Source organism: Pristis pectinata, chromosome 12 (assembly GCF_009764475.1).
Source record: "Pristis pectinata isolate sPriPec2 chromosome 12, sPriPec2.1.pri, whole genome shotgun sequence".
In the NCBI taxonomy this organism is placed as follows: domain Eukaryota; kingdom Metazoa; phylum Chordata; class Chondrichthyes; order Rhinopristiformes; family Pristidae; genus Pristis; species Pristis pectinata.
This window is the reverse complement of record NC_067416.1, coordinates 29,259,285-29,283,174: the sequence shown is the minus strand read 5'-3', so window position 1 is coordinate 29,283,174 and position 23,890 is coordinate 29,259,285. Positions and strand designations below refer to the sequence as shown.

At 42.0% G+C, this 23,890-nt stretch overlaps 1 protein-coding gene across 3 annotated transcripts in view; it reads left to right on the top strand.

Annotated features, from left to right (window-relative positions):
- The window catches only part of LOC127576793 (heparan sulfate glucosamine 3-O-sulfotransferase 1-like), a 108,281-nt gene that overhangs the window by 27,611 nt on the left and 56,780 nt on the right, over positions 1 to 23,890 (top strand). Inside the window, exon 2 of one of the 3 annotated variants that reach the window (XM_052027537.1) lies at positions 1,706 to 1,853. The exons of the other annotated variants lie outside the window; for them this stretch is intronic. The gene's annotated coding sequence lies outside the window, so the exon portion shown is untranslated. The remainder of the gene's footprint in view (positions 1 to 1,705; positions 1,854 to 23,890) is intronic. 3 annotated transcript variants of the gene reach the window in all.

Here is a 23,890-nt window from a genome sequence, read left to right as displayed (position 1 = left end):
GCATCCTGGTAATGTCCTCTGAACCCTCTCTAAAGCTTCCACATCCTTCCAATAATGAGGCAACCAGAACTGAACACAATATTCCAAGTGTGGTCTAACCAAAGTTCTATAGAGCTGCAACATTACCTCGTGGCTCTTGAACTCAATACCCCGACTAATGAAGGCCAACGCACCATACGCTTTCTTAACAACCCTATCGACCTGCGCAGCAACCTTGAGGGATCTATGGACGTGGACCCAAGATCCATCTGTGCCTCCACACTGCTAAGAGTCCTGCCATTAACCTTGTATTCTGCCTTCAAATTCTATCTCCCAAAGTGTATCACTTCACACTTCTCTGGGTTGAACTCCATCTGCCACTTCTCAGCCCAGGTCTACATTCTATCAATATCCTGTTGTAATCTGCAGCAACCTTCTACACTATCCACAACACCACCAACCTTCTTATTAACCCACCCCTCCACATCTTCACTCAAGTCATTTATAAAAATCACAAAGAGCAGGGGTCCCAGAACAGATCCCTACAGAACAACACTGGTCACCGACCTCCGGGCAGAATACGCTCCATCCACCACCACCTTCTGTCTTCTATGAGCTATAATTGTTTCATCTTGCATCACAAGGAAAAATGTGATAAAAATATGACATGATAAAGGACTGTAGCTTATTCCCACAGACCTCGCACCCTGAGATTAGGGCATTGGGATATATGAATACTAAACTGGCTAAAGCTAAGTTCCAATCACAAGCTTTTTCTATTTGCTCCCATGATATATTGGTAAATCCCAGATGAGTACAATGATTTTGAACTTTCAGAACCAAAATGTATCCAGTGCGACCCATAAACATGTGTAGTTATCAATGAAAATCTGAAGCCAGGTAAATCGAAAAACATTCAACAGTGATAGCCTTTAAGTAAAATGGCCCCTCTTCCACTGGTGGCTTCATAACATTGCAGGACACATAAAATGTTTCTTTTAATCAATGCTTGCATTCATACATCATAATAATAAAATCTGAGGGGTTACATTACCTAGTGCTGGATAAATGCACTGGGATCGCGGTGTATAATTAAACCCCACTGATTCACCATGTGCTCTGCCACATTATGGTGAACATAACATCTCACCAATGGTAATCACACTGATTAATACACAGTGTGACTCAATTTCTTAAGCAGCTAGCTGTCTCTATGTCTTAAATCTCGGGATTTGCAGGGTGGTGTTGGGCTGCTCGTTGCGTCCAAACACTGGGAAAACAAGGTTGAATGATTTGGAAAGTTTGTTTGAAAGGTTTGAGAAGTTTCTGGGATGGAGGATTTCTCTGTTCAGACTGATCATGAAACGGTAGAAGGGGATGGTCACTGATGAGTTCAATGCCAGAGTGAAGCAGCCAGAACATGATACAATGGTGCTAAAGATTTAATGATTCCACCTCAGTATCAGACATCAGTAAATGCCATCTCCCGACAACTTCATCACCATCACACACAAAGCAATTCATTCCCATCACTCATCTAGCAGCAATCCTTATCAGTCAGGATCCATGTCTAACATTCATAAGCACCACCACACCCCCACACACTTAACACTACTCCAAGCTCCATGTGCACATTCTACAACTTATACACACTTCTATTTATTCAACCATAGCAAGCCACGCTCAATACAGGGCACCCACTAACGCACTTCCCTCTCTTTTGCAGGAGAAGGTGCCACACAATCAGTGCTAGCAGCAGCAGCCTGGCAGAGGGCAAGCCCATGTCCATTGACTCGGTGGCCATGAGGACAAAGTGCTGGTGATTATTACAGGGACCATGGCCAGTGCAGGCACAAAGATCATTGAAGATGATGGTATGCCCATACATAATCCTTCTCGCACCCTACTTCCCTCCTCATTTCACAATCCCTACTTATTAGCAAGATGCAGATGGTATAATGATGCCCCTCTTCCTTCCCCACTACCCTCATCATCACACTACCCCGTTCCTTTCTTCTTTCCGATAACCAAGAATTCCCTCCTGTCCAGGCCCCGGCATCAAGACATTGAGGAAGACAACAGATCACTCAATCTAACTGTTGCAACCATCAGCTCTTAGCAGTCCACATACTATAGTAGATAGATTAGATATAGGATCTGCTTGTCAGGGAGAGAGGTAAGCATGGTCCAAGTGTCTCAGTCACACACAAGTTCTTCTAAGATGATGAACTTTCCTGGGCATCCTACAAATGGAGGTTGATGAGTATGCACAGCAGGCTGTTTGGCACATTGACCAACCATTGGGAGCTTATGTGAAAGGTGAAGGAGTAGAAGCATTCCAGTTCCAATTGTGCACAGGGTTTAGAATAGCATCAAGAGCCAATCCCTTCCAGAATGAAGTTGGTGGCCAGCTCTATCTAGACTGGTAAAGCAGAGCTCCAAGCTGCATGAAAAGCCCTGCGCAGGATCAGGACTGGACTTCCCAATGTCCCTCAATATTTCACATCAGAGTTAAGGACCACCCTTTTGGGGGGGGGGGGTCCACATATTTCTTCTAGTTACGTGGATCTCCTTGTTAGAGTGCTCCTCTCTTGTAGAAGCAGAACACTAACTACAATCAGAAACTAGGTGTATCGGCAAAAGCTGTTGTTCCAAAACAGCCCCTTCGCACCCCATCTCCTGCCACCATCCCCATTCCCGTTTATAGCAAAAATATAATACAGAAAAATATCTATTGCAGTATAAACATTGTGCAAATTCCCTGGATGCCCTCTGTTGATCATGAAGCATTTTGTGGGTGGTTGCACACAGTTTGTACATTTGAGGAGTGGAGCCCTTGGCTGTTGCAGTAAAAGCCTGGATCATTTGGTGGAGTCCTTAATTCTACAGAGCTGCAATCTATTGTTATCTGTTACATTGTAATACCTAATATTGGTTTCTGAAGAATAATTGTTACTTTTACCCCTTTAATTATTATTTCATGCGACTACCTGCTTTCTGGCTGTCCTAAAATGTGTTGAAAGTTCCTGGCACAGTTTGTGCAGAGCCCTTGAATAAACTGCACACACTTTGATGAGCTTCTCATATTTCACATGTATGACTGCAACGGACTTCATTAAAGATTAAGTACCCACCATATATACATGTTTTACATTGATAACAAGGATGGGGGGTGGGGTAGTGGGGCAGGGAACCTACAGCCACAGGGAGAAATGTTGCAGTAACTGAGGACCTTAAGTGACTACATGACAGCATGGATGGGGTAAGTCTAAGAACCACATGAGTAATCGAAGTTGTTGAACATGAAACTCGAGCTTGAGGAGAAAGAAGTAAACTTTGTTGTGAATGAAAAGACAAGCCTAAATAGCTGCCAGGGTGATTTACAGTGCAATGTGGCAGTCCAGTGCCAGACAAGAGACATTGAAAATCTCAGCAGCCATGGTAAAGCACAGCAACTCTTCCATTCATACACCAAATGAAAGGAAATATCTGTAGAGTGAATAAGATCATTGAAGTAGCAGGTAAAGGCATAAATGTCCAAAATGAAGCCGTATGCAAATGCATGTAGAAATAGGTCCAGATATTTATGCATTGTTAGCAACTTACTTGCACTTCATGGACAATTGGTGTCCCATTTAACAAAGTAATAGAACATTTGCAAAGCCATTTAAAACCAATCCTGTTGAAGATTGTGGAGAAATATAAGTTTGGAACAGAAAAGTTGATGGCCATTGTATGGTCATCCAAAATACTTTTGGTGCTGTATTTCAACTTCAGTGCAGCCTAGGATCATGTGCTATGACATATTTTTGTGTGTGGACTTACTGATGAACATATCCAGTCCAATTTACTAAGCATTGTAAAGGTAACATTTCATAGCTACACCTGTAGAAATGGACTGTAAAGATGTGAAGGAATTAAAGCCGACACAGAATACGAGCATAATTGGGATATGTGAACCAATAGCTCGAACTATGGTGTGAACTCTGACATCAAGTGTGTATCGCTGAAGAATGAGTGGAGTGAAAAGTGGTTCTGACAGAAAGCTGTGCTACCATTGCAATGGGAAGCCTTTAGGATAAGAGTGTCAGTTCAGAGCAGCAAGATGCTTCAGTTGTAGAAAGCAAGATCACATAGCCTCTGTATACAGATCTAAACAGAGGAGCACAAAGAATGCTGTCATGCAGTGTCCCCACAGAAGGAAAATAATTACAATAGAAATACACAGAAAGGAAATTTACTTAACTTTGAAGAGAATAAGTGTGAGGAGCACATTTGCAAACATATATATCACTAGAAATTATTAATCAAATGAGCAAATTCAATATTAAAGATAATAATCAAGACATTGATCTGAATATTAGTCATAGTCATAGAGTCATAGAGCAATACATCACAGATACAAGCTGTTCAACCCAACTAGTCCATGCCGGCATGATGCCCACCCATCTAGTCCCAATTTCACAATTTGGCCCATATCCCGCTAAGCCCCGCCCCCACATATACCTATCCAACTGCTTCTTAAATGATACAACTGCAGACTGTTTCATCATGAGAAAAAAATACAAGATTATAAAGTGAACCTTAATAGAAAGATGGATAGGGAACGAGATCTTCTGGTTACCTCTCCAAATTTATGCATCAAAAGTTGATAGGCAAAGGTCTTCACTAACTTCAACCCATCTCAAACCAATGCTCAGGTTGATGTAGATGAAGAAAGTCAAAGCTGCTTGACATTAAGCACTCACAAGGGATTGAAGCCAAATACTACGTTGCCATATTGGGTAAAATCAACACAGAAATATTCCAGGCAACTATGGACAAGATGCTACAGCAGATCCATCATTGTTTCTGCATTCAGGCTGACATTCTAAATGCTGCTGCCATAGAGGAGAAAAATATTTGCATTCTTGAGAAAGTGTTTAGGAGACTTCATCAACATACTGTCAAGCTTAATGAAGGTAAACAATGAATGATGTGATTTATTTAGTTCTGTGAATAGATGAAAATTGGCTGCAGCCAATGAAAGTAAAAGTTTAGGCCATCATCAGAGCCAGAAAGCACAAAAACATTACTGAGCTCCAATCATTTTTTGTGTGATCCAATTCTGTGGCAGACTTAGAGCCAATATGCCAACTTTGTTGAATTCAGTTCATCAACTATTACAAATGGATAAACCACGGTGGTCAGCTAAAATCCAGAAAAAAAGCATACAATTTGTGCAAGTAAAGCCTTAGCATCCAGTTCCTTTTGGTGCATTACAACACCAACTGTCTTAAAATTTGCTTCTAACAATGCCTTTGATGCAGTCATTTGCCTGTTCATGGATAATAACCTTGAGATGTCTATTGTGTATACAGTATGTCACACTCAATGACCTGAATTGAAAAAAAAATTATGCTCAGATATTTGTGGAGGTTATGGTTGTTAGAACTGAAATTGCAGGGTTTCATTAATTCTTGCTGGGAAGACCATTCTCACTAGTTACTGACCACGAGCATTTACTGCCCATTCTGAGTGTGAAGCCGACTATTGACCAAGAAATCAGCATCAAGGTTGCAAAGAGGAACTATTTTACTGCTTTAATTCAACAGTACACAATATCCAAATAAAATGACCAGAGGGTGGCTTAGCAACACTGTCTTAAGAAGAAGCCACAAACATAGAAGGTGAAATTTGTTCTCCATTAAGGGTAAAAGATAATTTCCTTAGCACAGCAGTGCAGATGCAATAATACCCAATGTTAAGGCAAGCACGTGAACATTCATTAAATCAAAGGTCTGATTCGCACATAGGTCTGAAAGGAGACATCATCACAGATACTATAGATTACCTACCAACCAGGATTGCATACAATGGAGACACAGGGTAGTGATACTAAGGGAATTGTAAAGTAAGGTTATGTAAGGAGTCCATGCTGAACAGCTCTGTTAAACTTCCCCTCATTCTTCCACGTTCTAAAGATGTCTACCCTGGTTAAGTTTAATTTTCCTTACAACTAAAATTCTTCAGCCCAGTAACAACCTTGTAAATCACCTCTGAACCTTCATAGTTCCTTCCAGGAATGTGATGATCAGAGCTATGCGCAGTAGCTGTGATCTGAATAGACCAATACAGCCTAGTATGGCAGGGCTGGCATCAAATCACTGTTGCATGAGGACTGATGTTACTAACTACCAATTCTAGGTACTACCATAGGTGGCAAAGTGGCACAGCAATTAGCAAGGCTGCCTCACACCTCCTGCAACCCGGGTTCAGTCCTACCTTGGCTCGGTCTGTGTGGAGCTTCACTTCTTCCTGCAACTGTGTGGGCTTTCCCCTGATGCTCTGGTTTCCTCCCACATCCTAGAGTGGTTAATTAACTACTATAAATTACTCCTAGTGTTGGTAATTGGCAAAAGAAGCAAAGATGGGCATGTGAAGAGAAAATAAGGCTAGAGAGAATAAGAGGAATGGGATAGATCTGCATGCATCTGATAGGCAATATCGCTTCATTCTCTGACATGGTAAGTTTGAAAGCACCAGTGTGCATGCAAGAGGTGCATGAGCTAAACAGTTTGCCCAGTTATGGGTGTTTCATGAGGAATGTGTAGGTTTATTTACAATCAAGATTAGATGTAAATTGGCCCCAACAGCATTGAGAAAGGATGGTGCAGCATGGTCTAAATTTGGGACCCTGGTCTGGGATCTAGAAAAAAAAACTCCTAAGACCAACCCTGCATAGTCCTCAGAGCACAATATCCAGAAGAGACAAACCAGCAAGCAAGAATTATATCTGCACAGAACTGAAATGTCTGTTGATTTTGGTCTTCCAGATCATGCAGGCCCAAAGAGTCTTTAGTTGCGCACTCCTGATCTTACACCTACATCATGAGATTCACAAAAATGCAGCCAAATTCTGCCACAAACATATCAGAGCAGTTAAGTTCTACAACTTGGAAAACTGTTTTATATGAGAAATGTTCATGTCTAAGACTCTACATTGTTGCATCCTAAACCCATGCATTTATTGTGAAGAAACTTCAAATACTCAGGCTGTAATTCATGGGACCTCAAGCCAATTGGCAGACAGGCTAACATTGCACATCTAATCTTGTCCTTCTCCAGAGAATTACAAAGACATTTTGATGAATAAATCTTTCATTTCTTTAAATATTTCATCACATAGAGGGCCCCCATATCTCTAATCTACCTTAACAACATCAAAAGCTTTAGAGGAATGGACAGCCACTGCACAATAACATATGGAAAACACTAGGTTTTTTCTTTCAAACATTTTCTATTATGCATATTCAAGCAATTTCTGTACTGTAGAAAGGATATGTATCAATTGTGTAAAATGTATTCTATTATTTCTTCAAATCTAGGATAGGAACAGACAACAGCTTTTTAATTTAACACAGATCGGCCTCTTTGATATGTGTGAGAATCAGTTGTTTATATATTTATGCATCTGATACCATAGTGAATGGATCCAAGTTTTTAAAACAAACTAGTGATCATGCATATTAATGGTGGCATACAACTGTTAGCATTTGGCTAGAATGGCTGTTGTATATTATAGCTCGGCATACAGTTGGATGTTCTTGCTGTTTTGATCCAGAGAAATCCAGATTTACATTCATTAAGAGTAGAAACAACCATCAATAACAGCAGACTAATGGCTAATGGATCTGAATGACATTTCCCTATTTGCTATTTTGACAGAAGTTTTAACGGATTGAGAATAAATGGACATTACGCACATTATTAATTCTGCATCATCGAAAATTTGAGCTTAAGAACCGACAGCTGGGTAGTCACCATGGTGTTTAGAGGAACTGACACCTACAAAGTACTGTACAAGAGAGCAGAGATACGTTGAAATTATCTGTTTACAATTGAAGTTTGATGAAATTCTCAATACTGATGAAATAATTTTGAAGGAGCTGCATGAATTTCCAAGAAGCAAATTAATATTGATAACTAATTCTACATGATCTATACATTTTGCTGTCTTGATGTAATATGTTTTTACATTTTGATAATGAAAGTTTCTCACCTCTTCTATCATCTAAAGAATCTCATCTTGGTTCACATGATGGCTTTGAAATCTTTCAAGTTAAGATATCCAAGCAGTCAGTATTCCGACCGTCATCATAGCAATGATTTCTATATGTTTACCATTATTTTGTTTTGCACATTAGGATCCCGTGTTTTATTTTATAGCTGTATCAATCTGCCATGTAATTTAAAAAAATTATCCACAATCCTCGCCACTTTTGTTGTTTGTGTATTTGCCAAGAAGAGGTAAACATTGGGCACTAGACTAAATGTTTTGCTTATTTACTGTTGTGCCACTGTAATGCAAAATGGTTCAGCAACAACAAATTTATTTGATAGAAGCCTAGTCACTTGTATGTGTTGTTCTCTCCTTTTATTAATCTCGAGTGTTCATTAAAAGCTAATTGAAGCTGCCCAATTCCTTTACCGACCAACTGCTTCCTCTGTTTAACAGAGCAACCAGATGATGTAAGCTTTAGACAGCTTTAATCAGGTGTTCACTAACTGCAGTTGACCTGTCGGCTTCCAATTAAATAAATATTATCTGATACAGAGCAGTTGAAGTTGTCTGAAAGTTAGAGTCACTTGTGCATATGCTTTTTTATTGGCGATTTGGATGTAAAAGCTGGATTAGTGATCATTTCCGGATTAGTTAGTGACCCTCAGGGATTTGGTCTGGGCATATCAGGTCACACTTCACCTCAGTTCAGCTGACATTTGTCTGGTGTCAGTCAAGCAGCTAATTGTATCATAGGTCACATATCACCCTTCCTCCACTGCCAACAGAAATTGGAGTTCTGGGGGGCAACCTATGACCTTTCTTTTTAACTCTTAAAAGCCAGGAGTACCTCATGCAAAGTTTGAGAAAGAGACAGCAATTAAAGGGTCTTCATGGGCACATCTATGTCCTGCATGTAGCACCTCCCAGACTCATTTTCAATGCCAGCATTATGTTAGTTAAGTTACTGGAGCTCCCTTCACTGATCACATCTTTTAAATAAATCACTTGTATGCATCTTGTAGCAATCAACAGCCCTTGATCAGCTCAAAGCTTGCAGTGACTTTGGGACATTCACGGGTAGATCAGACCAGATCATTGTGTTGGGGAGGCCCCCAGCCTGTGTCTCCTCTCCCTTCCATTTTCCCCCATTTCCCTGGCAGCCATTTATGATGTTACTCCATGGTTACCATTGAGAATATTCTGTAAGAGCCAACTCACTTCCCAGTGGTCAGCAGGCAAAGAAAAGGCAGCTGCAATCTCTGCAGTCATTTGAAATCACTTTTCATGCAGGTAAAGTTTAACACATGGCTCAGGGTAAAGACCATCCAAACCATTTTTTTTAAACTGGGGCTTTCCTCAGTTTCCTAATCACCTGATAGGGCACTAGCTACAAGGAATCCCTATAAGCACAGCAAAAAAGAGTGAACTCAAATTTCTAGGCAAGTATATTTTACAGTAAGAGTGCACAATCAGTATGCATTGCTATACTTGATTATGGAGATCTTGGTCAGAAGGATTCCATTCTCACAAACCAACATGATCTGCTTGCTACTCAGGCTGATCAATGCTTCAGGGTTACTACGACTGATTTTTAAATAGAAGTTGAAACGAATCCCTGGGTTTGTTCTGTTACATAGTGAACAATTGCCCTTCAAAGTTGATAACGTTGTTACCACAAAGGCATTACTTGGAGCATTAGACTGCATAAAAATAACAGACACTGTGCTAAATCACATGTCAACATAAAACACAGACCATAGCGCATCGACATAAAATACAGATCATGGTTCAACTGTGATTGAACGGAATGGTAGAACAGCTGAAAGGGCAAAATGGACTATTCCAGATCCCAAGTTCCTGAAGCATAACCTAGATCTTCTGAGTGCTGCTTCTATCCTTTATTTTGCCCAGTTATGTGAGTTGTGATTGAAAATAACAGATCCATAAAAACACAAGATTCGATAGCCAGTATTGTCTTACACAAGAAGTCGAATGGATTTACTGTCCACCACAGTAATTTGCATTTGCCTGACTGTACCCACTGTGAACTGTGAGGACCGTTCCTGTAACCTACCAGGTTCTCTACCCTTGTGCTTCTAAATTTATGCGATTAAGTGTGTATTTTCCTGTCCTCATTCCTCCTCCCAAAAATGCATTTCCTCTCATTACTCTGTAATAAACTTCGAATGGCATCCATCTGTTCAGTTTGAGAGTAATGAATAACTACCACTATTGAGCCCTTGGAATTGGGTGACGTAAGGCCTTTCTTGGATAATGTGTGCTCGCTGGAATTATGTAGAGCACAGAACAGTCGACTTTGTTCCTCATGTCATGCTGACTTGATGCCCACCCCACCAATTTGGGCCACTTCCATCCAGCAAGCGCAATGGGTTAACCACATATGGATAACCTGACCATAGCAACAGGAAGAAGACCTCATCTGATCTATTTAAAGAGACCCTCAATGATGTGTGGATTTGCTGGGGACTAAGAAAGAAGTTGGTAGGTTGGAGAGTACTCATGGAGTCATAGAACACAGAAAAAAGCCCTTTGGCCCACTGAGTCCATGCCAACAACCAACCACCGATTTACACTAATCCTACATTAAGCCCATGCTTTATTCTCTCCACATTCTCATCAACTCTCCCCAGATCCTACCACTATTTAGAGTGGCCAATTAACCTACCATCCTGCAGATTTTTGGGATGCGAGAGGGAACCCACATGGTCACAGGGAGAACGTACAAACTCCACACAGACAGCACCTGAGGTCAGGATTGAACCTGGGTTTCTGGCATTGTGAGGCTGCGGCTCTGTTAGCTGTGCTTTACAGAATATAAGGTCAGGGATCCCCCTCTGAGAAAGAAATTTAGTAGTCATCCTTCTAGGTATTCTGCATGGCAGGGAGGAGGAAGAAAGGCTTCAAGGAGCAGGCCACATTAACAGAAGAAACAGAGGGGGAAGGAGAAGGATCTGGCCAGGAGGATAAACCCTTGATGATCATTCACGGCGTATGGGTTCAAGTGCAGCTGATTGAGAAGCAAATGTGACTGGAAGCTCAGATTCTCCAAGGGGACGACCACTGAATCTGCCAGCAGCAGAGTGCACCTGGATGCTTGCCTGAGGCAGAGTGGCCCTTAACATTTTTACCTCCCAGCTCATTTCTGAAATTAGCCATCTCCCTCAATTTGCAGTGCTCCACTGAATAAGGGAAGGGGACAAGGCTCTCTTCGCAAGGGGAAAATGATTTCCTCCTCATCGGACAGAGGGCAGCAGACAGCGTGGAGACAAGCTCTGCAGCCTTAATGTCCATGATGCAAGGGGTAGGGTGATGAGCTGCACACATTTGTCAATAGGGGCTCCAAACAGAACCCTGATATATACCAGAACCACAAGTAGTGTTACTCCCTTAACGTTCAACTAGTCTGCAATCGCGTGAAGAAAATGCTGAGGTTCACAACCAGGGAGTTTGCAGAATACCCTCAAACTGAGGCACCTGCCCAGCTCATGCCACCAGAATGGACGAGAGCAGGCTATTGGGGTACAAGTGATTTCCCCTGAACTCCTGGCCCCTATTTCTGTCTGGGGTCCAGCAACCAGAACAAACTGGTCTTACAATCAGAGCCTCAGATTTACATATATACATAGTGAAAACTACTTTCAGACTCCTTAAGAAGGGATTTCAGTCTACAGTCTGGAGGTGCACTGCAATACAGTCCAGAGAGGGTCATCTGTCTACAATGCTCAAGCCATTTGAAAGAGTGAAAAAAAGAACAAAATCTCCATTGCACCACAGTTCCCATCTTGCCTTCCCTCTGATGTGAATCATCTTAGCATTGACTTGACCATATCTTGTGAATGCAAAGACAAACCAAATCATGACTGCAGGCCCTATTTAAATATCCAGTCAAGCCAAGGACCACACAGACATCATGTAATTATCATTGTGCATTCCCTTGGTTCTTACCTGCAGCATTACCTGCCCTTCTGCTTCTGCCCAATGATCCCTCAGTGGTTTCAGGTGGAAGAGTGGAGAGGCCTGCAGTAGAGAGGCCTGCAAATGGCCCTGAATTCAAGCAGCTCCAGGTGGTCCATGCCAGACCTCTCTACCTCGTCATTAGAAACAGATGTCTTGACTGGTTGACTGACAGACAATAGCAAGGGCACTGACAGTAGGAATGGTGGGATCACCCTGTATGAAAGCTCCACTCCTGCTCCCTTCCAGAAATAAGCCAATTTCACATTTTGCTTTTTGATCTTCGTTTCAACATTCAGTGATTTGTGTTCTTGTGTTCCCAGATTCCTTTCCTCCTCTATTCTATTTAGATTCCAACTTTCCAATAAATTGACCTCCTTATATTGTTTGCCTAAACATAATAACTCACAGTTTTCTATCCTGAAGATTAACTTGCATTTCTGATGCCTGCTCTGCAAGTTTATTAAGACCTTCTTCTAGTTTGCTGCAGCCTTCCTCAATGCTGGCTAGCATTCCAAATTTGATGTCATCGTCAAACTTAGATGTTTCATTTTTGACTCCAAAGTAATCAGTGGTATCAATTGTGCCCAATGTTATCCATAGAGTTCCCTCTTCAGTTACTCTGAGTACTCATTCTTTAATCTTTCTCTTTGCTCTCTATCTTACTACCTGTTTGCAGTCTGCCTCTTATATCTTACGAAACCCTTTAGGATAGCTGGAGGCATTAAAGCCACTGCATTACTGTTGCTGCACATTGTTACCTCTCAAAGAACGAGGTGGGAGAAACTGTGGAACTCTGCCACAGAGAGTAGGTGAGGCAAATAGTGTAGAAAAATTTTTAAAAACCTGCAAATGCTGGAAATCTAAAATAAAAACAGAAAATGCTGGAAATTCTCAGCAGGTCAGGCCTCATCTGTGAGAAGATAATAACGTTCCCATTTAAGGGGAATCTTGGTAAATACGTGGCAGGTCAGGAAATAGAGTGCCAGTCTGCTGGATTTGGATGAGAAAGGATGTGAGGAAGCTCAACATGGAATTTTGGCATTGGCTGTTGGGACCTGAATGGGCTTATTCTACACAGTACATTTGATGAAATTCCTTGCAATTTGCAGGCTTACTATTGCAGACTCTAGAATTAGTATCAATCTGGCCCTAGAAAAATCCCATGCAAGCCAACAAACTACTTTGCATCCTCACCACACAACAGTTATTCCTGTTAGAGTCAGTAGCTGGGTCTTAGAATTTATTTCTAGACTGGAACTTCTCACAGATAGAGTGGGGGGATAATGCTAACCTTCACTGGCCGGACAGTGAATGAACTCCAAAGCATCACAGAAAAAGCCTGATTTTCATCCCATTAATTGATTTCATTTCCTGAGTGGGAAATTACCCCTACAAGGATTTCTGAATGCAACCCGTCTTCCACTGTGGAGTGCTTTCCTTCAAACAATACAAAGTACAATTTTTGGTAATAATGATATTAGCTATTCTCCTGATGTGTTTATGTGTGACTTCATTTAATATTGATGTGTTTTACTTCACTGCCCTCCACACTGCTGCTGCAGCATAAACAGGAATGTTGAATGTTATTTTGGCTGGTGTCTTGAGTGGTGTGAGTTGACGTAGTTGCAGTTGCTTATACAAATTGGGCTAAATACTTTTATCTTTTAGTTACAAAGGTTTATCCTGTACATTGCTTGTCTCCTTCTGTGCAACGATTAAAGCTTAGACTGAGAATCCTCACCACCGCCTACATTTGGTTAACTGCATGATCCACCACAGCAATCCTGTCACTGCTTATTTGACTTGCAAAGGAAGAGAGAGGTGTCAAAGATACACACTAGACTGCAGAGAGGCTTTAGCTCCAGAGATTATCTTTTACTGACTTAGAGATAATTTAGCAGTTTCTGTGCCTCTAGGGGATGATGAAAATTTCACTTGGAGTCATAGCTGAATCTGTGGCCCTTAATTAAATCTCTGTGCTTTTGAGTGCTGCAGCAAAGTAATTCTAAAGCTACAGATAGATTTATGTAGAATTACTTGTCCCAGGCATCATTATAATGATATGCTTTTGCAACATTGCGATGATGATCAGCAAAATGCACCTAATACAATTATTTGGCATTTTAAGTTGTTTGGAAGCAAGATGAATAAATTACTAATAAGCATGGGGGGGAGGGGGAGTTTCCCTCTGGGGGAGAAGGGTTCTGGTATTTCATGGGCATTTGATGGGTGACTTAAATATTCTGACCTCCTGGTGAGACATTGGAAAAGCCCTGCTGATCTTGGCACCTTTGTCTTATTGTCAGGGCATTGATGGGCTGCCAGAAGTTTGGGAATCATCAGCAGGCAGTCCATTCAATTGGAAGGAAGGGATTTCTGCCTCAGGACCACGTGCTTAAAAAAGACAACTAACTTATTTTCTTTCTTCTAGGTTACCCCAAACAAAACAGAATGATTTACTGTAAGACAAGCACTTCCAGCTGATTTCACAACGCAGGATTATCACACCTGTATTTTCCTATTTTGACTTAAAAGTAATTTCTGTGCGGTTGTTCTCAGCAGTCTGCAGAAGAGAAGGTTCTGCTAATACTCCATCCTGAGTAGCAGTGGAGTGTTGAAGTTTAGAGCTCCAGGAATCAGTGACATTATGGTGGGGACAATCAGGTACAGGAATTGAAACAGGTCTCCTCCCTAAAAGTGGCACTGGGATCCCAAATCACTCCTGCACAAAGCTGGAAGGAGGTGGTCAGCTTATGCATCATAACAGCATGACCTGGCGTTTAGTGCAAGGAGCGGTTTTGTGACCTTATCAGGACAGCAAGAATTAGCTGCATTTAGCCTCATCTCCATTTATGCAAGTAATACAGTTTTATTGCATTTTTGTCACCCTTCTTCTAAAGATGGCTTCATGCTTCTTCCACTCTACGTTCTTCTTCTTCACTGGCAGAAGATTGCTGCAGCAGTTCTTTTCAAATGGGAGTCACTTGCTGTATATGCACTTCAAACAACTGCAGTGGTCAGAATTCAACCACATGAATAGATATCCCTTCATTCATTTGCAAACCACTTTCACCTTTACTTGAGCCACTATCACGCACAAGCATTATCTCATTCTTCTACAAATGTGCTATTCCTCTCTCTGTGGAGTCCCTGAATGATAAATCCTCACACAGCTGAACAACACTTTATAGCAAAGAAATAAAAACTTTCTTCAGAAGCCAGTGGCAGGAAGGAAAGCTGAATCTCGGGGCTGTGGGGGTGGGGGAATGTTGCACACCTTCACCCAATGCTTCAGTCAGAAGAAGAAAGGAGCCTTCAAGATATTGGGGCAGGGAACAGGTAGAACATTGATGATGGTAAGGCTGGCAAAAGCCCACTGTAGAGAGGCAGGCTTAATTATACAGTATCTCTTTTATTCACTGAATGTGTTTCACCAGCAGGACAAATAATTGTTTGTCCATCCCCAATTGAAACGATAGTGTTGAGCAGCCATCAATGCTGCAGTCCTCATGGCAACAATGTTCCTCCTTGCCATTAGATAGGGAGTTCCAACAATAATAAAGGATGTATGTCCAAGTCAGATTAGTGTGTGGCTGACAGGAGAACTTGCAATTGGCAGCACTGCTTGTGGCATTCAAGCTGAAAGAGGTTGCATGCTCGGGAGACACTATCAAAGAAAGCTTGGCAAGTTGTCACAATGCATTTTGTACATGGTGCACCTTGCAGCAAAGGTGTTTTAATATTGGAGGGAGTGAATGGGTGGAGAATTGGAAGCCATTCAGCTGCTTTGTCCTGGATGCTGTTGACCTTATTAAGTGTTGCTGGAGTTGCCTTTATTCAAGCAAATTCTAATACATTCCTGATTTGTCCCATACAAATGGTGGAAAGGTTTTGGGATGTCAGAAGGTGAGTCAGTCACCAAAGCATACCAAGCCTCTGACTTGATCTTGGAGCAACACTACTTTTATGGCTGGTCCAGTTAAGTTTCTGTTCAATGGTAATTGCCAGGTTGTTCATGGTGAAACACATGCCATTGAATGTCAAGAGTGGGTTGTTAGATTCTCTTTTATTGGAGATGGTCATTACATGGCATTTGTGTGGAAAGAATATTACTTGACACATCATCCTCTGCCTGAATTATTTAAGTTCTGGATGGAATTAAATCTTCCTTTGTGCATGGTCTGACTCCACCCACCAAAGTACTTTTGATTCCCACTGAGTGCAGTTTTACCAGGTTCCTTGACGTGTTGCTTGATCAAATGCTACAAGTAAGCTTTTCATTGCACCTGTGTATATATGCACTTGTCCATATGACAATAAACCAGACTTTAAACTTTAAAGACTTTAAGATGCTGCCTTGATTGATTGGATCTTGCTTGACCTAGCCCGGGCCTTGAGTTTGCTCCTCACTAACCTTCTGTGGCCATTCAGGTCCAAAGAATTTCAAGACCTCACTGCCATGATTGTCCCACACAAAGCTGAATGATCCATGAGTGACAGCTAGACCTTTGTGATATCCAAGGCCCCACCCCCAAATTGCCTTGATAGCCTTCTGATGGTTTATAGTGTCAAAAGCCTTTTCAACCCTTTTTGACTCTCCCTGATTGTCAGAGCTCTTTATTTACAGTTGAAAAAGATTCAAATAATAACCATGATATGCATCATTGGTATTGGTATTGGTTTATTATTGTCACCTGTACCAAGGTACAGTGAAAAGCTTGTCTTACAAACCGATCGTACAAGTCAATTCATTACACTGTACAGTTACATTGAGTTAGTACAGAGTGCATTGAGGTAGTACAGGTAAAAACAATAACAGTACAGAGTAAAGTGTCACAGCTACAGAGAAAGTGCAGTGCAGGTAGACAATAAGGTGCAAGGTCACAACAAGGTAGATCGTGAGGTCATAGTTCATCTCATTGTATAAGGGAGCCGTTCAATAGTCTTATCACAGTGGGGTAGAAGCTGTCTTTAAGTCTGGTGGTATGTGCCTTCAGGATCCTGTATCTTCTACCCAATGGAAGAGGAGAGAAGAGAGAATGTCCCGGGTGGGTGGGGTCTTTGATTATGCTGGCTGCTTCACCAAGACAATGACAGGTAAAGACAGAGTCCAAGGAGGGGAGGCTGGTGTCCGTGATGCACTGGGCTGTGTCCACAACTCTCTGCCGTTTCTTGCGGTCCTGGGCAGAGCAGTTGCCGTACCAAGCCATGATACATCCAGATAGGATGCTTTCTATGGAGCATCTGTAAAAGTTGGTGAGAGTCAAATGGGACAAACCACATTTCTTTAGCCTCCTGAGGAAGTAGAGGTGCTGGTGAGCTTTCTTGGCCGTGGCTTCTACATGATTTGACCAGGACAGGCTGTTGGTGATGTTCACTGCCAGGAACTTGAAGCTCTCAACCCTCTCGACCTCAGCACCATTGATGTAGACAGGTGCATGTACACCGCCCCTTTTCCTGAAGTCAATGACCAGTTCTTTTGTTTTGTTGACATTGAGGGAAAGGCTGTTGTCATGACACCATTCCACTAAGCTCTCTAACTCCTTCCTGTAGTCCAACTCATCGCTGTTTGATATACGGCCCACAACGGTGGTATCATCTTCACAGTATGATGTGGAGCTTATTGCAAGGAGAGGTTTTGTGACCTCATCAGAACAGCAAGAATGAGCTACATTAGCTTCATCTCCACCACAAAGTGTATCAGGCCCCAAAACTCAGGCCCCTAAACTCAGGCCAATCCAGAACTGCCTCTTAACTCAGTGCTTAGCCCAGGGGAAAAGAGGCCAGGTGGGCCAGCATCTGGCCTTCATTGTAATCCTGACACCCACTTAAGTGCACAGGCACAGAAATCGGGAACAAGCTGACTCATGGCACTGAAATCAGCCAGCGATCCTCCATGGAACCATTAGCTAGCGTGATCTGACTCATTATCAAGGGCAGTCACTCTTTCCTGACCTCTAGCATTCAGCTCTTCAGCACTGCGTTAAGGGGCAGTTCTACAATGGCCTGAGTTGTAGGGGCCGATACATTTTGTATCTGATCCTGGAGCTTTATGCTCGCCATGGTTATTATTTGGATGAAGGTTCTAATGGTACTTGGAGTTGAGAAACTCTGGCCATGGACAAACTGAACATCATTACATGGGTTGTTGGTGAGTTAATGCCACTTATTGACAATACCTATAATCAGCTTTCTGATCACTAAGAATTGAATTAGACAGCAAATATTATCTGGATTGGATTTGTACTTCTTATGGACAGGTATACTTGGCCAATTTTCCACATTGTGTAATAACTGGACTGGAACAGCTTGGCCTAAGGTGAAGCGAGTCCTTCTCTGCAACTGGGATAGTGTCAAGTTTCTGCTCTATCCAGTGCTCCCAGCATGATGGACAACAGAATACTGGCTGCATGTACTGGAACGAAACTCTACCATAGCATGACTGGCTGCAGAACTCCTAGTAAAGGGAATCCATTGATCGATAGAACCAGTGAATTGAAGCGGTTGATTACTGGCTTTTGTAAGGATGGCCAATATTGATTCACTCCACAACTAAATCTGCTTAATCTCATCTTCACTGTTCAGTCATCCAGTCAACACTTCTGACTGAGAACTTTGCTAATGTTTCATTCTTGTCTTTGGCACTCACATGCTGGGGTCCATTAATGTCAGGATGGGGATGTCCTTGGAGCCATGAGTTTCTGTTCGCTCTTTAATTATTCACCAGCATTCAAGACTGAATTTGGCAGGACTAAAGAGCTTTGATATGATCAGTTGATTGTGGAAACACAGAGCTCTGTCCATTTTTTTATCTGCCTCCTGCTGTTGTAAGCATGCTCTTCTATTCTTGGGAGTAATAGTTAAGTGAGGGATATGCCAGACTATGAGGTTGCAGATGGTGATGGGATACAATTCTGCCACTGATGCTAGCCCACACGTGTCTCCTAGGTGATCAGTATTGAGCTGCCAAGTCTGTTTTGAATCACAGCCATTAACAGTGATGAAGTTGTTGAGGATATTGAGTGCCTACATGGATGCAATGGTAGATTGAGTCTGTGAAGCTCGCAATTAATCACAGCAAGTCCAAGGTCCAGACCTGGCATGAGGACAGAATACAATAGCATATGCAAAATTGAATACTAATAAAAATTTAAACCTAGTAATTGTCAACATGGTTGACAATACAAAATGGCAGGTTAAGTGGCAACTGGTTGTATCAGAAACTTCAGTGGTTACAACAATATACAAACTAACGTACAGAGGGACCTTGGGTCCAAGCCTATAGCTTCCTGAAAGCTCAGGTTGATAAAGTGGTAAAGCAGGCATATGGCATGCTCGCCTTCATTAGATGAGGCATTGAGTTCAAGAGTGAGGAAGCTGTATTGCAGCTTTACAGAACTCTGGTTAGGCTGCATCTGGAGTATTGCATTCAATTCTGGTCACCTCATCATAGGAAGGATGTGGAGACTATGGAAAGGTTGCAGAAAAGGTTTATCAGGATGCTGCCTGGATTAGAGGGCAGATGCTATGAGGAGAGGTTGGACAAACTAGGGCAGAGTCTGAGGGGAGACCTGATAGAAGTTTATAAAATTATGAGAGTCATAGAAAGAGTAGACAACCAGTATCTTTATCCCAGGATCAAAATGTCTGATGCTAGAGGACATGTGTTTAAAGTGAAGGGGGGGAAGTTCAAAGGAGATGTGCAGAGAAAGTATTTATTTTTTTACTTTTTACACAGATGGGTGGGTGCCTGGAATGTGCTGCCGGGGTGGTAGTGGAGGCAAATATGATTGAGGCATTTAAGAGGCTTTTAGATGGGCACATGAATATGCAGAGAATGGAGGGATATGGACCAGGTGCAGGCAAGAGACATTAGTTTAATTAGGCATCATTAGCTTAATTAATTTGACACAACATCATGGGCCAAAGGGCCTGTTCCAGTGCTGTACTATCCTATGTTTTAAGGTGCAGGTGCCTTTCAATTTGTCCATCAAAATTATGAAAATTTTATTTTTCATATGAGCAATATTATAGATATGGAGAGGGGGTGGGGGGCCACAGTGGAACTTGACAGGAGAAACAAGGCCAGATACTTCTGCTGTCACAACATCAAGCGAAGAGCAAACTTTTGGAGAACCCAAATGCAGCGCACTGGTACAAGACTGGAGTCAGGATACTTCCTCAGAACCAAGTGCAGGCAGCAACCGGAAAGAATCTTGCCTCAGGGCTCTGAGGTGGGGTCCCAACATGAGAACTGGATATCCTAAGAGGAACAGTGAAACCAGGACTGCTCTAGAGTTGGCAACGCTAAGCAGCCAGGAGCCAACATATACCCAAAGGTTGACCAATACTCCAGCAACTAATGCTAGTGAAACCAGGGCTCTTATGCTAGTCTCCTGATGGGGCTCAGGTGTGTGTTGTTATGCAATTAGTAGTGCATGGACTCCATGTGCTGCACAACGAGGCACCATCAATGGAGTCAAATCGAGGGCCAGCACTTGGAACCATGATATCTGCAACATCAGCTCTTACTGACTGGGACCTGTGAGTTGACATCCCATTTAACATAGCAGAGAAGTTACAAAATTATTTCAACCCACTGCCAGAGACAGTGGTAAGTTATAATTATAGAACTAGTAACCAGAGGTCAAGAGAGATGGTCCATGACTGTATAGTTGTCCTGATGGCATGGTATTGCAATTATGCTGCATTTCTGGAGCATGCTGCAGGCTCAGTTTGTGTGTGACTAATGGATGAGCTCAACCCTCAAGACTTAACGTATGAATGGACATGCAAAGCAATCGAACCTATGGAAATGGCCTCTCAAAATGAAAGGAAATTTTAGTGTAAACGTATTGTAGAGACAAAAGCAAGAACAAGAGTGGGAACATTGACATAGAATTCATGTCTTGTGAATATGAGTGGCATAAAAACTGGGTCTGGTAGAAAATCCTTCTTCTGTTGCAATGGAATTCATTCAACACAAGTTTATTAGTCCAGAGCAGCAAGATGTTTCGACTGTAGAAAGCAATGACACAGAGCATCTGTATACAGGTTTAAACAGAATACAGCATGCCTTAAAAAAAGCCAATCAATCAGTGTCCCAGTGGAAGAGGAACAATTAAAAAGAAACCCCAAAAAGTAGACTTTAAAAAATTCAGTGGCTTATTTTAAGTACATGTTAGCTGCTAGTGGTGATAAAATAACATGCAGCAATTTCAAAATTAATGATTAATAGTCAAGATATTGATATGAATGTTAACATATCCACAGGCTGCTCCATCATGAGAAGGGACACGTGTAACCAAAAGATTAGTAACTGCCATTTGCCAACAATACACTAAAAAGTGAGAACATACTGTGGTGAGACTTCGAGAATATTAGGACAAATGGAATATGTACTCCACTATAATGGGCAAAAGGCAAGATGATTTTGTCTCATTATGTTCAACAGACCAGCTCTGCAAGGAAGAGGCCGGTTGAAGGAGTTATAAATGGGTTAGTAAAATGGATTCTGTGTGAATATATCACGCTATATTTAAGCAAGCTTCAGAAGAGATGTTTAAGATCTGTACACCAGCATCAGGTTGCACATACCGAATATGTGTAATAAAGCAAATGACTAACAAATCTACCATAAACCCAACCAGTGCCCTATGCACTGACAACTCGGAGAAGGAAAGCTAATCATGCTCCTATGGTATGGAGTATTAGTGAAAGTGGTACAGACTGAGTGAGTGATAAATATAGCACCATTGTGGTGGTACCTTTAGCTGATATAGAACATAGAACAGTATAGCACAGGAACAGGCCATTTGGCCCATCATGTCTGCACCAACCATGATGCCAATCTAACTAATCCTAACTGTCTGCGCATGGTACATATCCCCCAATTCCCTGCCTGTTCATGTGCCTGTCTAAATGCGTCTTAATCATTGCTGTTATATCTGCTTCTGCCATCTCCCCTGACAGCATGTTCCAGGCACCTACCATTCTGTAAAACAAAATTTCCCCTCTCACTTTAAATTTATGCCCTCTAGTGTTTCATATTTCTACCCTGGGAAAAAGACTCTACCTACCATCTCTATGTCTCTCATAATTTTGTATACTTGTATCAGGTCACCCCTCAGCCTCCTACACTCCAAAGAAAATAATCCAAGTTTGTCCATCCTCTCCTTACGTCTAATGCACTCCAATCCAGGCAACATTCTGGTGAACCTATTCTGCACCCTCTCCAAAGCCTCCACATCCTATTGTGTGGCGACCTGACTGCGCACAAATACTCCTAACCAAAGTTTTCTACAGATACAACATGACTTGCCAACTTTTATACTTAATGCCCTGACCAATGAAGGCAAGCACGACAGCGTAGGCCTTCCTTACCACCCCATTCACATGCCACTTTCAGGGAGCTATGGACTTCTTCTCCAAGATCCCTCTGTACATCAATGGTCCTAAGGGTCCTGTCATTTACTGTATACTTTCTTCTTGCACTTGACTCCCAAAATGCATCACCTCACACTAGTCTGGATTAAACTCCTTCTGCATTTCTCTGCCAAAATTTCCAACTGATCTGTATCCTGCTGAATCCTTTGACAACCTTCCTCACTATCTACAACTCCATCAAATTTTGTGTCATCTGCAAATTTACTATTCAGACCACCTATATTTCAACCATCAGAACATAAGAAATAGGAGCAGGAGTCGGCTATCTGGCCTGTTGAGCCTGGTCTGCCATTCAATAAGATCATGCTGATCTGGCTGTGGACTCAGATCCACCTACCTGCCTTTTCCCCATAACCCTTAACTCCCCTACTATGCAAAAATATATCTAGATGTGTCTTAAATGTATTTAATGAGGTAGCTTCTACTGCTTCCCTGGGCAGAGAATTCCACAGATTCACTACTCTCCAGGAAAAGCAGTTCCTCCTCATCTCTGTCCTAAATCTACTCCCCTGTATCTTGAAGCTGTGTCCCCTAGTTCTAGTCTCACCTACCAGTGGAAACAACTTTCCTGCCTTTATCTTGTCTATCCCTTTCATAATTCTATATGTTTCTATAAGATCCCCTCTCATTCTTCTGAATTTCAGCAAGTATAGTCCCAGGTGACTCAATCTCTCCTCATAGGCTAACCCCCTCATCCCCAGAATCAACCTGTTGAACCTCCTCTGCATTACCACCAAAGCCAGTATATCTTTTCTCAAGTAAGGAGACCAGAACTGTACGCAGTACTCCAGGTGCGGCCTCACCAGTTGCAACATAACCTCCCTGCTCTTAAATATAATCCCTCTAGCAATGAAGGCCAACATTCCATTTGCCCTGTTGATAACCTGTTGCACCTGCAAACCAACCTTTTGCAATTCATGCACCAGCACTCTCAAATTCCTCTGCACAACAGCATTCTGCAATCTTTTACCATTTTAATAATAATCTGATCTTCTATTTTTCCTTCCAAAATGGATGACCTTACATTTACCAACATTGTACTCTATCTGCCAGATCCTTGCCCACTCACTGAACTTATCTACATCTCTCTGCAGACTCCCTGCACCTTCTGCACAATTTGTTATTCCACTCAATTTAGTGTCATCAGCGAACTTAGATACGTCACACTCTGTCCCCTCTTCCAAATTGTTAATGTATATCGTGAATAGTTGTGGGCCCAGCACCAACCCCTATGGCACTCTGCTCACCATTGATTGCCAACCAGAGAAACACCCATTTATCCCAATTCTCTGCCTTCTATTGCTTAACCAATCCTCTGTCCACGCTAATACACTACCCCCAACTCTATGTGTCCTTATCTTATGGATAAGTTTTTTATGTGGCACCTTATCAAACACCTTCTGGAAATCCATGTATGTAACATCCACTTGTTCCCCTCTATCC